The following is a 16,727-nucleotide window of genomic DNA, read 5'->3' as shown; positions in this document are numbered from 1 at the left end:
TGCCAAGGTGTACATATACAAAAAGAGGTTATTTAAGTTTTTGATGGCATTTAATTTTTCGACAGAGCATTCATTTAATCTGTGCTAAATATTTAGCATTTGTTATGATTTTCATTGAATCAGATATTAAATATCATATAACATGATGATGTTTAAACTACACAGATTCAGATTCAGAAACAGACTCTACTCCATTCGAGACCACTATTATTGGGCTTTTATTTGGTATAAAAACAAAGCAACATGTGAGAGTACTAACTTTTTCAGTTGAGATTAAATATGAGGTTAGAAAGATCTCCTGATCAGAGGAATGTCAGGTGAGGGCATATTAAAAAATACAGTGGGTACGGAAAGTATTCAGACCCCTTTAAATTTTTCACTCTTTGTTTCATTACAGCCATTTGCTAAAATCGAAAAGGTTCATTTTTTTCCCGCATTAATGTACACTCAGCAACCCATCTTGACAGAAAAAAACAGAAATGTAGACATTTTTGCAAATTTATTAAAAAAGAAAAACTGAAATATCACATGGTCATAAGTATTCAGACCCTTTGCTCAGTATTGAGTAGAAGCACCCTTTTGAGCTAGTACAGCCATGAGTCTTCTTGGGAATGATGCAACAAGTTTCTCACAACTGGATTTGGGGATCCTCTGCCATTCTTCCTTGCAGATCCTCTCCAGTTCTGTCCGGTTGGATGGAGAACGTTGGTGGACAGCCATTTTCAGGTCTCTCCAGAGATGCTCAATTGGGTTTAGGTCAGGGCTCTGGCTGGGCCAGTCAAGAATGGTCACAGACTTGTTCCGAAGCCACTCCTTTGTTATTTTAGCTTTGTGCTTCGGGTCATTGTCTTGTTGGAAGGTGAACCTTCAGCCTAGTCTGAGGTCCTGAGCACTCTGGTGGAGGTTTTCTTCCAGGATATCTATGTACTTCTAGGCCGCATTCATCTTTCCTTCAATTGCAACCAGTCGTCCTGTCCCTGCAGCTGAAAAACAACCCCATAGCATGATGCTGCCACCACCATGTTTCACTGTTGGGATAGTATTGGGCAGGTGATGCGCAGTGCCTGGTTTTCTCCACACATACCGCTTATAATTAACGCCAAAAAGTTCAATCTTGGTCTCATCAGACCAGAGAATCTTATTTCTCATAGTTTGGGAGTCCTCCATGTGTTTTTTGGCAAACTCTATACGGGCTTTCATATGTCTTGCACTGAGGAGAGGCTTCCGTCGGGCCAATCTGCCGGGCAGTTCCTTCGACCTCATGATTCTCATTTGTTCTGCCCTGCACTGTGAGCTGTAAGGTCTTATATAGACAGGTGTGTGCCTTTCCTAATGAAGTCCAATCAGTTTAATTATACACAGCTGGACTCCAATGAAGGAGTAGAACCATCTCAAGGAGGATCAGAAGAAATGGATAGCATGTGAGTTAAATATGAGTGTCACAGCAAAGGGTCTGAATACTTATGACCATGTGATATCAGTTTTTCTTTTTTTTATATAAATTTGCAAAAATGTCTACATTTCTGTTTTTTTCTGTCAAGATGGGTTGCTAAGTGATCATTAATACGGAAAAAAAATGAACCTTTTCGATTTTAGCAAATGGCTGTAATGAAACAAAGAGTGAAAAATGTAAAGGGGTCTGAATACTTTCCGTACCCACTGTATATATTCTAAGGATTAGCTGCTATTTTTACCTGAAAAAAAATAGATACAGTAAAGCAACATTAATAAGTTTTAACTATTGTAAAGTATGTTTTTGTAGACAGATGAGTTTAATAACATTATCAAATCAATTTTGATGGTATATGATCATATGAGGGAGAGATAAACACATTTGTAGGTCCCACTAGTTACAACTATTCACTATGAAAATGCAAGAACATCTTATACAGTGTGATGTTATTAACTCTGCCACCAGTATACATCAGTTAGCAAGTTGGATCTAGCTCTTAGCAATGCCAACAGTGCTGTTGCAATTGCAGGGCAAGTCTCTTTGCTGTTATCTTGCTAGTTTTAGATAAAAACTGAGAGATAAGAGTTGAACTACGACACTGGACAAAAGATGGTCAAATGGTCAATAGATACATTTGAGTTGAAATTATGTTTGATAGCACGTAACAACAGTATGAGTATGCTTACATCAACTGATGCTACCCATGGAAACGTACTGTGCACTGAGGAATGTTCACGCTAGTCTGTTAAATGTCAGGAGACTGCTGGTACAAGAACACTTTCATATTGAGGCAGAGGTTAGCTCAGACGAGGACTGACTTTGTCCATGACTTTGAGGGCAAGTGTATAAGAGTTGGTGGAAATAGAAGGAAAAGAGAAGGAAGGGTTTGGATAAAGTGATGCATGTCTGTCAGAAGTCTGGTATTGCCAGTGAGGTGGTAGTTAACTGGTGCTTCTTAGAACAGATATAAAGACTTATTTTTACTTCTAGTCTGTCAACTGAGAGTAAGTAAGTGACATACAATCAAATTATAGAAAACTGACGCGCAAATGTCACTATTCCAATTTAGTTTTTGTGTGAGAGCCCTGTGCCACCCCTGGCAACCATAGCAATCTAGACCATGACAACTGTCGTTTAGTGATTCGGTGTTTGTCCAAAGTGTAGTTCCAACAATCAATCACAAACATGGTCGCAAAGTTAGGTTGTTGGACCAGCTTCTCGTGACCAGTCGTTAGAAGCCAGGGGCGGACTGGCCATCGGGAATACCGGGGATATCCCCGGTGGGCCGGTGGGCCGATGGCCCAATACACCAGCCCATCATAATCATCAACCGGCCCACCGCCATCAGGCCCACTCTCAGCGCATATCAGTATAATATATTTCATAGCTTCTGAAGACAACATTAATCTAGTTTTCTCTAAGACATCCATAAACCAGGAAGCACTGACTGAATTTTATACTCCTACTTACAATATGTCTTCACACCTATGGTGACTATTTTTCGATTTTTAAAAAAAAAAAAATTTACGTTACTTCTTAAATGTGTTTTACGGACTTTGATATCTCTATGTTATTAATGAACACCTGAAAATTGGTTCTTACACAGCCGAAGTGTTCTCAGCTGTGCCGATTGAGGTAGGCCTAGAGGATTCTGGGATTCTTAAAAGCCCAGCCAGGACACGCAACCGTATTGACGTGTGCAGTCAGCCCTAGCCCTTAACACGGATGAGGCACAGCTTGCTGCTGCCTCTGTCAATCTCTTCCGTCAGTCTGATTTAGTTTTAGGTGTTATTAAATGTCAACTCTAGCCTACATTTTATTTGGAAAACCACTGACTGGTGACAGTGATAAGGTAAGATGTGGCGTTGACCTTGACAAATGTTAGCTTGCTATTCACAGATGAGGTAACGTTCCCTACAGCAAGCCTAGCTAACGGTATGTCTTAAATTGAGACGGTTATGATCTGGTAAAATAAGCAAGCTGTTGTCAACATCGAGATTATCTATTTTAACATGTTAGCCGTAGTCACTTGCTTACAATCGATGAGCAAGCTATCCATGGTGGTAGTTGTAAATAGGGCAATCTTATCATTTCTAATACTGTAACTTGTGTCAAATAAGTTAACCAGCTAGTTTGTTATGCTAAAATCACTGTGTTACACCAACACTTACATTATAAACAATGTTAATATGTTATATAGATTGTTAATATGTTATCTAAAGGTGTTGAATTGGCCAAGTAAAGCTTGCGTTTCACAACACTTATGTTATCTAGATAGATGATTCTGGAATAAAACATGGATAAATGGATACAAAATAAATGAAGGGACATTTATAATGGACAAAAAATTGCGATTAAATATTGTAATAGTTTGACAGCACTAATTTCAAGTATATTTATCTAATACGCTTTGAGTGTACTAACCAATAGGCTTTGTAGTTATACGTATAACCATCTGATCTGATCTGATACTATTCATCTTGCAAACTATACCTACCTTGGAGTGTTACAATAGCCAGTATCATTTAATTCCATGTGTCCATCCAGGCAAATTGGTGGATCCAAATGTTATTAAAAAACAAGCATATATGATGTAATTTCTTTGTAATCAACCAAAATATGGTTAAGTCTATGGGTATTTTTCCCAGTAGGCCACTGACCGATACGTGCGATCCATTGAGTGGGCAATGCGGTGTGTACTGAGTGGGCAGCGCGCTGTGTACTTAATGGGCCGCGCACCGTGTATTGAGTGGGCCGGTCTGACAGTAACTCCCGGGCCACTTTTTCCCCCCAGTCCGCCCCTGTTAGAAGCGTTACCCTGGAAGTGCCTGTTGGTGACGTCTTTTATGTCTAGGCATTTATGTAGGCGGAAAGAAAAGGACTCCTCTTTACAGTGTTTTAAGGACTCTGAACAATACATGGACACAATAATCTCAAATTACAATAATAACACTATAAAAACAATGACTTCATTTCATGACGTTTTGTTATGGGAACAGAATTGAGAGCCTGGCTGGGCATATTCTTACGGTAATTTTTCTTACATATGCATTTATCCTCTGCGGATTGTTCTTATTGCAACCTGTGCTGTGTGGAAATCAGTCCCACACCAGACTCTTGAATACACTTACCTTGTCTTGCATTGAACTCCCAACCTCAGGCATGGTAGGTGGATGCGCTAACAAGGAAGAGCTCAACAGTACTTGTTCACACAATGCAGGTTTAATTTCCATGCTTGCAAGTTCATATGTGGCAAGGCTATTACAAAACCAAAAAAATACAGGCGAAAAGGAGAAGAAACTCTTTCTGTGTGCAGTCTGATTCTGAAGTAATAAGCCCTACATTGCCTATTTGTCACTCCATAGGCTCCTGCATGCTCTGCAGTGGTGGACGAAGTAAACCAATTGTGTACTTGAGTAAAAGTACAGTTACATTGCATTGAATATTACTCAAGTAAAAGTACAAGTATTCACCTCATTGTTTTACTTGAGTAGAAGTACAAAAGTATCTGCCTTCAAAAATACTTAAGTATTAAAAGTAAAAGTATTTTTTTTTTTCAAAACCCCTACTTGAACAGGTGAACAATGCTTTACATTTGCCTAATCAAACCCAAAATACTCAAAACTATATTATCTTTAAGTAAGACCAAGTGGTTTTAAAGCAACACCACAAAAAGCATTCCTTCAAGTTACATTATTTTATTTTCCATTGATTTCACATAAACAGAGTAGTCAATAGCATTCATTCATGACCTTAAAATCAGAGATTCAAAAGTAAAATGGAAGGTTTTACAAATAACAAATACCAATCACATTCACAACTGTTTAAACTCTAGAGCCAAGTTAGCTCGAGAACTAGCAGCCCAACCAACAAACTGAACTCATAATATTAAACTTGTTTTAAACTAATATTAAACTTGGCCGAATAATGTCGCTTCGCTCATATGTGCTTGCCTTCTCCCTCATAGGAATGAATTGCGAAGTTCACTTCGCTTGGCCATGAATTCGACTGTGTCCCCGGCGTTAACGTTTGGTGAGGGAGGCTGTATTAAACTGGCACTTATATAGATAATATAGATAATATAGATCATTTGGGTGCTAGCATATTGCTTTGGATAAAAGCACCTGTTAATGTAATGTATTTCAATGTAATGTATTTCAATGTAATATAATCAACCGGGGCATACTATAACCACTCTGTTAGTAGTAGTCATGTAATGGCGAATTTACCGTAGTGTTCTTAATGCAGAGGCGACACTTGAAGTAATAGGACTCTTTTTTCTTGTCGATGAATTCAAACAATTCGGCTAAATAAGGCCAGGGGTGTTGGGCACCAACTTCTGTTTCATCCAATGATGCTGCAGTCAGCTCCTCAGCCATTTTACTGACAAATAATATTAATAATCTCTAGGAGTAAGAACTCTCAATGACCACAAGCACGTACAATACCTTGTGCTTCCAGCTCCAGCGTGATTTTGCAATTCTTCAATCAGGACGACACCTGTTATAACTTCAGCAGATAATCGCGCGCTGGGCGCTGCCACTGATTGGTTATAGTCGCGATACACTTTGACCTTTTGGTATTTTATTAAAAAAAAAAAAAAAAAAAAAGGAACGAGTAAGGAACGAGTGTTTCTGTAAATGTAAAGAAGTGAAAAGTAATAATTTTCGCTTTAAATGTAGTGAAGTAAAAGTATAAAGTCTTACCAAATAAATGTACTTGAGTAAAGTACAGATACATGGAAATGTTACTTAAGTACAGTAACGAATTACATGTACTTTCGTTACTGTCCACCACTGATGCTCAGTCAGTGTACCTGTGGCTTAATTGGTAGAGTAACTAGTAGATTAAAGGCCTAAATCAGAGCTTCACTACCTGCAAAAACCCATAGTGTGCACACCAGCACCAAATGGTTTATTTCCAATAATACAAAATAAGGAATAAAATAGTCAGTGGCAAGCACCAAAAACCCATAGTATGCACACCAGCATAAAATGCATGGTGTTCACCAGCCTCCAAAGCATGGTGAGAATGCAAGCCTTCTGAGGGCAAACAACACAGCTTTTATCTACAACTCATCAGGTGTGGACAATCAAGCTGATATGCCTTTTTACCACCCAAAGGCTGTTGCACTGCCACTGCAAAGCCAGTGGGGGTGGAGAGGTGCTAAGGAAAGCCTTTAGGCAAATGATTTCACAAAATAAATATAGTTTGTAAAAATAGACTGTATTTCAAAGTCAGTGTTTTTGGTCTATGTAATTTTGCACACACAAAAAATGTATTCGTGTAAAGAAAAATATAATTGTATCAGAAAAAGACGCTGCATGTAGCATTGTGCCATCAACAATGTTGTTAGAACTATGCTGGTTTGAATGGCAGAAGTGGCTATTTATAATGTGGCAATTACGGTTTTAAGAAGCAGTAATGTTATTCTGTCCAAGGAAGAACTTCCCTCAAACAGGCCTTGAAACCTTGCCTCATGCGCAAGCATTATTGTCTGCCATAGAGTTGTGTAACGCTTACAGAGCTTAAATAGACCATTTTACCCAGCATGACTGCTGTGGCAAGTACAACCCTAGAGGTCAGATTTCAGGTGATGGCTACAGTTCCCAATAAAGCTCTTCATAATGGCATATATTAAATTATGAGAGCAATTCAAATGTATTTACCAAATGTATTGCCCATGAATGTGCCTTTTGTCTAATGCAGTCCTTTTTTAATACTGATTTTTTATAAACCGAGAGTGAGGTCATGCCGGGAAATATCAAATTGAGGCTTTATCAAAGCTAAAGTTTGATATTTTCCGGCATGACCGAACAGACGAGGTTAGTAAGTTGTTTATTATATGGCATTTATCACTCCTTTCATTTTGTAAATGAAAAGAAATGGTGTTAAGTTACAATTCTCAATAGAAAACAGACAACACGGCTCAAGTAAAATGGCTTTAATTTACAGTAAAGTAACAACGCAAGTGATTTAAACTATAGTTTCTTGTCTTCATCATCACTTTCAATAACAAATCTTTGCTTTTTCTGAATTTCCTCATGGCTGTTAAAGTTTTTATTTTTGTCTGGATAGTAAAACTCAGACTAATCGCTTTCGCTCATTTTGAAAATGTCGTCCGAGGGCAATACGGATCCGTATTGACTGGTGACGAGGGCAATACACTGCTGGCATGACTAAGCATTAGTCAATCAGAACGCTCATACTGTTGTTGCCATATAATAACATCCCATACTCATTTTCTTCAGATAACAGTATTGAGGAAAGTGATTTTTCATAAAAGGTAGAGAGAATGCTGTAAATATACTTTGCTCCTTTTTGACCTTTATGAGAGCCTTTCAAAAGGCTGACTCCTCCTTATTTCTTTATCTGGCAGCAGCGTGGCCCGCTCTGTACAATATGAGAGATATATAGTTAAAATGTTTTAGTGTTCGGTAATGAAAGTCTGGGGCCATCCATCACAGTGCTGGCAGGTGGCAGATGTTATCAGTGACAGGAGGGTCTCTCCACAATTCACATGTTCCCCCTCCTTACTGCCCCCCCTCTCTTTCTTCCCCTTTTCCCCACACTCTTCCCTGCTCCCTCTTTCTTTTCTCTCTGACCCTCGCAGCCGTAGAGAAAACACAGAAGAGCGCACAGGATGCCCTAACTCTATGCTTGAGTGCTCTGAGGGCAGCAAGCCTTCCTTCTGTGAATCTTCCACAATACTGGTGGATTCAGCTTCCAGTGCTCTGAAGGTGTTTGAGATGGCTTTACACATTTGATTCATGATCCATGTACGCCTGTATCCATCATCCATTCATCTATCTATCCATCTATCTATCTATCTATCTATCTCTCTATATATCATCCATTCATTCAACAACTTGAATGATGAATTGGATACAGGTAAGCTGAGTGTGTTTGGGTGTTTTTTGTGTATTTGTACATGTTTGTGTATGAGAGAGAGAGAAAGCGGGAAAGAGAGAGAGAGTGTGTGTGTGAGTGTGTGTGTGTGTGTGTGTCTGTGTGTTCTAGTGTGCGTGTGTCTCTTGATTACCGATGCGCCCATACACGGGGTGTCTAGGGGGAACCTGTAGGATGCACCTGCAGGGGGAAACAAGCGTTGCTCTCAGGAGCATAGCAGGAGAATTGTCAACCTGTGTAACAGACAGAGACTGCCAGCAGCACAGACCTCCCACCTGAGAGAAAGGCACCAGTATTCATCAGGCACATGCAGTGTTTATTTATTTTCTCTGGTATCAAGACTGATCACTCTTATGCTTTTATAACGTGCATTAAAGCTGTGTCTGTGTGTGTGTGTGTGTGTGTGTGTGTGTGTGTGTGTGTGTGTGTGTGTGTGTGTGTGTGTGTGTGTGTGTGTGTGTGTGTGTGTGTGTGTGTGTGTGTGTGTGTGTCATTACAGAATGAATGCCAGGGTGATTTAAATCCCGGGACTGAAATGAGTTCCAAAAGTGTATATGCGGCTGAACTTCAAAAATGTTTCGTTGTTAGTTCAGGATGTAAAGGCACATCAGTCTAGCTCCTTTGAAGAATGTATGTGATTAGGTCGTGCCAGCCTGACTGAGATTAACGACCACAGAGGAATGAGCCACCAGAGATGAGGGGAGGCTTCAGCGGTCAGGAATGTCAAATGAGTGTCAAGGGGGAGTAGGGCCAGAGACCTGCAACCTTAATCTTGGATGCTGGAGGGAGAGAGTAGAGAGGGGTGGACACATAGAAAACAGAGAAAAGGAAAGACATAGACAGTATACCATAAAGAGAGAGACAGAGAAAGAGTGGGAAAGAGGGAGGACAAGAGAGGAGTGTGTGAGCTCAGATGGAGTGTTGTGGCTACTGTGACCCATGCTTGCTCCACCACAGTCCCAGTGATGGGCTCGTTATCAGGCCAGGGTTGGAGCCGTGGAGCTGAGAGGTGCTGCCGCTCTCTGCTCTTTCCCCCACAACTGTGCGCTCCACTGAGGGCTGCAGCCATTTGTAATGAAGAGTAATGAGAGCAGCACTCGCCCTCACCTGGACTACAGCTTCGCAGGGAGGAAAACTTCAGCTGCAAGGACTCACACCTCAGGGATGTGCACTGCAGACACACACACACACACACACACACACACACACACACACACACACACACACACTCTGTCAAAAATGCTGGCCCATACCTGTGCAGAGACACTACATACAGGTGACACAGGCCCACAGACAAACATAGAGAGAGAGAGACAGAGAGAGAGAGAGAGAGAGAAAGCAAAAAGCAACTTGAGTACCTGCTGACTACTCTGCATTCTATGTAAAAAAACAAACAACATAAAAAGTTCTAAAGCACAGGCCACTCCTGCCCTCTCACTGTGGTACAGCTCCTCATATAGACATCATTGCATTTCACAGATCTGCTTGTGTCAAATGTGTTCTACCTTAGGGCGTTCATTCCCAAGGAAGGGTAAAATTGAAATTCAATAGATCTGCCACCCCCAAAAAGGTTGAAATGCCTACGTGGAAAAAAACTCCCTCAGGGACTGCTGTCACAGAGTTTGAGATTTAGTTATTCATTTCCATTGGAACAACCTATTTTTCGTTTCGCTAAATTAGAAGGTCAGCTGACAGATTTCTCATGCTGTCAGGCATGACTGTGGGAGTTGACCTGCTATTTCTCAAAATTTAGCATACCATTTTCATTTCCTGAGAGAAGGTACGGAAATAACACAATGGGAAAGCTGTACAAAGCGATAACATAGCAGTCAGTGCCCTCAATATCGTTTCATTTTACCAAGGTTTTTCACAATGTATTACCCTCAGCAAGCTGTATTAGGAAATATTCTGCAATATAAAGTGTAGCCGTCCATCTGTCCATCTTGTAAGACATAGTAATCATCTCTGAAATATGTTTATCTGATATGGCCTTCATGACGTGTCAGTGACAGTTTTGTAATAGGGTTTTGTATGAAGTCAGCCCTGAGGTAATACACTTTGTCATCATCATAAACTGGCTAACGGACATAAATGGCTACCTCAGTGAGTGGTACGAATAAACGTATACTTGCTTGTGGTATTTATAGCCTGCGCCGTGACAGGGTACTGATAAGGTAATAAATTGTATTAACTTTTCACAGGCTTACATAAAGAGTAAAAATGCTGTGGTGCCAAATGTCAAATGGTCCAACTCCTGTCAGGCGTTACTACCTCTCTTTAGAAGCTGTCATAAGCCGCTCCTGCAAAAACTACAGACCCCATGAAAGAACATTACTTTATGACTACTTTGTTTAGCATTCTATAAGGAACTGAACACCGGAATGCCTCATGACATTTTTCAGAATTAGGGCCATGACTCTTTCTCACATGCTTGAATTTTTAGTCCATATTGTCTTGAAAATACCTCAACCCTGAGATTTTATAGAGGGCCTACATACACCTTTATGTGAGTGATGCATACATTGTAATGGTTTCTGTTCATTAGCAGCTGAAGCTCATAAATGATTAAAGTTGCCACCATTACAGACAGACTTGTCAATGTTTTTCTTTTCCTCTAATAAGGAAAAGCTCATGTCCCATGTGCTATACTGCCTCTTGCCTCATGGCAATGTCATTTCTCATATTTAATGCATCTGTCAGCTATGCAGACTGTCCCAGAACTGACTTTTTGAATACAGACCCTTGTCAAAACAGGAAGGACCATTAATTCAGAAAATGTCAGACAGATAGATTATAGGCAAACATAACATTTTGGTGGCAGTAGTTTCATCATTCCTCAGCTTCAGGGGCAAATTTTACACAAGCGCTTTGGAGGTGGAGGGAGGGTGGCCATTCACAATAAATTCACTCTAAATTTACAGGTTTTCTTATCAAAGTGCTCTTTATTGGGGCACTTAAGCTTCTATTGCCCTGGGTGCCGAGTGTACTTAACATGACCCTGCAGCACAAGTACAGCTGATTCACAGCATACATTTTTTGGCAGCTTGAGACAGGCATGATCAAAGGCAGCTAGGACAAGCACAACTACTGTGTCACAACAAAGAGACAGCAATGCAAATTAAGACAGCAGCTACCACGTCAGCCAATTAATGTGCATCCTCTACCCTTGAAATTGCCCGCCAAACTATTAAGCTTTAAAATGGATGCAAAGTACTGCAGCATATTTCACTGTGAATATTTATGACCTGCAGTATTATGTGTGTGACACCCGCATATATATGTACCTCATTGTCTGTTGCTTCATGGCTCTCATTTCAGATGACTGAATATTTATATCCTTTTCATTATCATTTAGTATAGTCAGCTTCCTGCTAGACCTGGATAAATTAACAGTTCTGACGTTTTGACCTTGTCCCTGCCAAAAGCCTGTCCATAATTTTTTTCTCTCAATAAAAGTGATTAAAGCATATGCGTTGATTCATTTTCAAATTGTGTCTTATATTTCATTTAATGGATTTAACATTATTGCAGTAACTGGATCATAAGTCTTTCACTGTGTGAGAGTAATGCTTATTGTCTCAAATCTGGGCCCATCACCTTGAAAAACTCTCCTGTCGATATTTGATTATATGGCAGCGGCTTGGTGGTGGCAGACTTTGAAGTTTTAAGGCATTGATTGGCTGGCTGTGTAAAACTCAGTCAGGAGATGTATTTTCGATTGGGGCCCAAAGCTGTGAGTTATTTTCACCCCACTCTGGAGGGCTGTATAGTGTCCTCACTCCCTTATCGCAGTGAATGCAGGCTGCTGAGGCATTGATTTGAATGGCAACTGTTAGGGGTTTATCCATGACTTTCATCTCTCCCGTGCTTAACCAGTGCTCAGAGGATTTCGGAAGGTTCTGCGAATGCAATGCAAAGCTCCCAGGCCTGAAGACTTTTCATAATAACATAGTTCTAAGGTACATGTAAATACAATTTATTAGGTCCAAAGAATCAAAAGCAACTCCTGGGTGTTTACTGTCCGTCACATACCATGTTTTCTTCCCCCCCCAGACCATGGATATGGGTGTAAATATTCATCTGGGATACTGGATGTAGCACTGCAAATACAGTTTTCTCCACATGGACACAAACAGCTTGTCAAGAGAGCTTTCAAAGGCTCTCTATAGCACATTAACTGAAAGGTTGATTTATTTCATTGTCAGTGGATATGCATGCAAACAATTACAGAAGAAAATAATTATCAGTCCATGAATGTCAGAGTCCCCACCCCCCCTCCCCTTAGGCAAACAATTTACTTTTGTCTCTGTAGTTGAACACCCACCCGTCATACTGCATAATTAGTCTGCAAAATGGCATGTAGCTCATTGCACCATAATTAAACAAGTCTACGCTGTGCTTGCTCAATGCACTCTGAGAAAACACGAGGAAGCATTCGATACTTAGGGTGCAGCACATTATCACGGGAGCCTGGGAGACCTTTTGAAATAGAAAACAAGGAAGAATCATCTCTGGCACCTTTAAGTAGATCACACCATTCCTTTTCCCCCAGTCTGCGTTCTTTATGATAGATTGACCAATTATCTACACTGTCTTCAGTTCACTGTTTTTCTGTTCATCTGTTTTTAGAGCATTGGTCTGTTTTTTATTTTTTATTTGACATAGGTAAAATCTTGCTATGTTGCCTTATATTCACACCTGCAGGTTTTGGTCACACCTGTAACAATTCCACAGTGACATCCATATGAGAGGCACTTGTTGCCTGCTGGTGCACAGGCATATGGTTCTCTTTCTGCTTTTTTAAAGATGAAATATAGAGGTGGTACTTTCCTTTCCATTTACACGTGCTGAACACAGCCTAAAAAATAAACCTTAAACCTAAAAATAAATCTTTTGTCTGTTTATCAGTTTGTCATGTTAAAGGTGCACAACAGGAAGGATAGTTCCAGGCTACTTGAAGTGAAGTATCCATTAATTGACAGCTGATCAATAGCTTTTCTCTGAGTATAATGGGACCTTCACCCTTCCTCCTTGTTGATCTGTCACAATCGGAACGCCACCAATATGGGACATTATAGTAATTGCTAAGGGCAGTTGCCACCTGCCCAGTAAATCACAGATGATACAGCCCTAACACATGAGCATAAAGAATACAATAGGCTTTTTCGATTAATAAAACAGTATTCAAAATGAGTTGACAGTCTTAATGTTCTGTGTGCAATAAGATGCATAAGTTATTCAGATCAAGGCAAATTTATAATAATAATAATAATAAGAAGAAGAAGAATAATAAGAATAATAATAATAATAAGATATCTCATCTGTCCATTAATTAAGTTAATTAAGGGTTACCAAATTGTAATCACCCCTCCATGCTTTAACTGTACCAAATGTCAATGATCCTAAGATGAGATTCGATTAGCCTACTTGCTTTGGAATCCTAAATCAATATCAATGAGTCTGCTGGTACAATGAGTGTATGTAATTCTTAATGTGCCTTTGCATTTGAGGTTAGATTTGAAATAATCTCATACAATAAACTGCATGCAATTCTTATTGTGCCTTTGGATTGAGGGTAGATTTGAAATTATCACATTGGTAACACCCAGCTTATCAAACAAGACCTTACATATGACAGGGACAATACAGGCACTGCTCCTTTACCATAGAAATTAACGTAACAAGGGAAAATTAGCATGCCATTGAGATTGAAATTGTTTTATGTACATAAAAAAGATACCAAATAAAAATGAGCATCAGATAAAGTTTAAACTAAATTATCGCCACAACAGGGGCATGTAACACTGAACCACTGACAATTACACATGTGCAAACAGGCCTGAAAGATAAATACATTTGTGGAATGAGTAAGGATTTTTCATTTTGTGCACTACTGTTATGTAACTGTGAAAACCTCTATGTCACTGAGGGCCTGATTTACTAACAGGATTGCGCCTATTTCAGGTGTAAAATAGCGGGTGTAAACATAAAACCGTAATTACAAAGGAGGCGCATTTGAGTAGAAGCGCAGATTCCCGCTGCTCGGAGGGTATAAGGAAAAGTGGGTGTGGGCCGCAAAGAGATGGGAGGAGAGGCGTTAAGTGCGCCTGATGATGTATTCCTTGGTATTTACTAAAACTGCCTGGCGAGAGTGACAGCCTATTAGGACAGTCTAGGTGTTGTAGTGTACAAATATTGTGTGTGGTGACTTTGTGATTGCTGTGTCATAACATTTATTGATTGCTGTGATTATATATGCACTGTTCATGTTTTGTATTGGCGTGATCTTTTTCTTACATTCACCGTGTGGAATTGCACAGACTACTCTGCTCACACAGACTGCCTATGAGGGCTAGTTGATTACTAAATCACTTTCACCTGGACACATACCTTAACAGTTGCAAATCTACCTATCAGCGGGAGCGAGGTACAGAGAGGAGACGCATAAAAGGAAGCAGCTGTCGACTTAACTGAGAAACGGCGGGGACAACGATACGGTGGCAAGGCGAGCCGACTGCAGCGGATGGAAGCAGTCCAGAACACGCCAGCGTCAAGGAGGGCTGTATTGGAATGATCAATGCTCTACGTTTGCTGAACAAAGGAAGGTAAGCTTTTCCTCCTGTTTGTTTCATCCCATGATAACCGTATACGTGGCCTGTGGTATGCTGCTCTTCTGTCTGACTATCCGAGGGTTGCTGGTTGCCATGTCCGGATGAGGACTGGAAGGACTATCGAACAGAAGTCGGAAACACAAGGAATATTCCAACGCTCACAATAATCATCGTAAAGGGAAGTACTTGTTCCATCCGAATCCCATTACATTGTTTTATTGCACCGGTTGAGCCTTGATTGTCCGAGGCCGCCCCCCCCCCCCCCCCCCCCCCCACCCCCAGTTTCAGTCTCGGTTTCAGTATTTCAACGTGAATGAGAGGGAGCACAAGAACTGAGCGTCTAGCAGCGATTATCATATCATAGACATATATGATGCATGTATGTGTCTGTGGGCACGATCTCAAGCACGTGCAAAAGTTGTTGTTGTCCAATTTGAATCTAGATTCGAGAGACACATGCGCGCCCAGTCCAAATCCCAGCGGAATCGAATCGTGTATCCAGGGGTTTACATCGGAGTCCAGTCAGACTCAAGTCGGACACAATGAATCTAGATTTGGGGAGACACATGTGTCCAATCTCCAATTTAAATCGGACTGAAATCGGAAATTGGACACATGTGTCCACACTGACTTAATCGTTCAGCATTACCTATTTGTATAAGCCATTTCACACAATTCAGAAAAACAAAAAACGTGCAGGAATTATAGGCCTGTCATTATAATATTATGAATGTGCGTTTTTTGCAAGAAAGTTGAGGTGTGACTGACTTGCGCCCACTAATTGTATTAGAGTATTGATCTATAGCCTACAGTGGATCCCCCCACTTGTCTGTTCCAAGGTGAACTTTTCCCCCGCGCTCCCTACTCCCCTTCCCCGTTTTCACACATAGATGTCACCTTCTTAGCAAGCAGGGGCGCAAGCAGGAGCGCCTGCAGCCGCAGGGGGCGCCAATTTGCCAATTCCCCACACAGTGATATGATAGATAATAGAAAACCGCTTCGCAGCCCAGATTATTATTTATTTATTTACTTGGTCGTCCCGCCCCCAACGTGGCTTGAAAAAGTGCCGCCCCGGGCCACCGCCCGGGTGGCCTGTGTCTAAAACCGCCACTGGTTGTTTATGTGACTGTCTACTATGGGAGGCCGTGACTGATGTCACTGGGGGATTCCAGGGAAGCCTTCGACAGAGGGGGCGTCGGCCACCACGTCACTCCCAGCACCCTGCAGTCTGCACTGACCAGATCACGGTTGGATTACTGTTGATGGACCCCAGCTGTCTGACAGCTTGCGATTGGACTTCCCTTTTGGATGATTGCCTCTTCATAAGACTGATTTTAAATCACAACTTAACTGCAACGTTTTTATAAATAATAAAATAATTTTTATATTGATATTCCTATTGTGTGGTACTTCTGTGTCGTGGGCATTCCTAAATTGAAGGCGAGGGTCATACGGCTGACAAGAGTGCGTCTCTTATTTGCGGGGTAATTATCCGCCTCATAAAAGCACGTCTTAACCAGGAAGCGCTATTTTGATTGAGTCTGAAAATTACGATATAGCAGCAGTTATTAGAACAAGGCGAAGACACAGACAAAGTCAACGCGCAGAAATAATTTTTTCAACACGAATAACACTTTTCCAGTTAAGCGAACCAGAAATCATTAGGCGGTACAGGTTAACCAGCAACGCAATACTACAATTACTGAATCAGAAACGACATCGAACCCTCTACCCGGCGATCACATTCCATTCCA

Source organism: Sprattus sprattus, assembly GCF_963457725.1.
Source record: "Sprattus sprattus genome assembly, chromosome: 4".
Taxonomy (NCBI): domain Eukaryota; kingdom Metazoa; phylum Chordata; class Actinopteri; order Clupeiformes; family Clupeidae; genus Sprattus; species Sprattus sprattus.
This window is presented reverse-complemented; position numbering follows the sequence as displayed.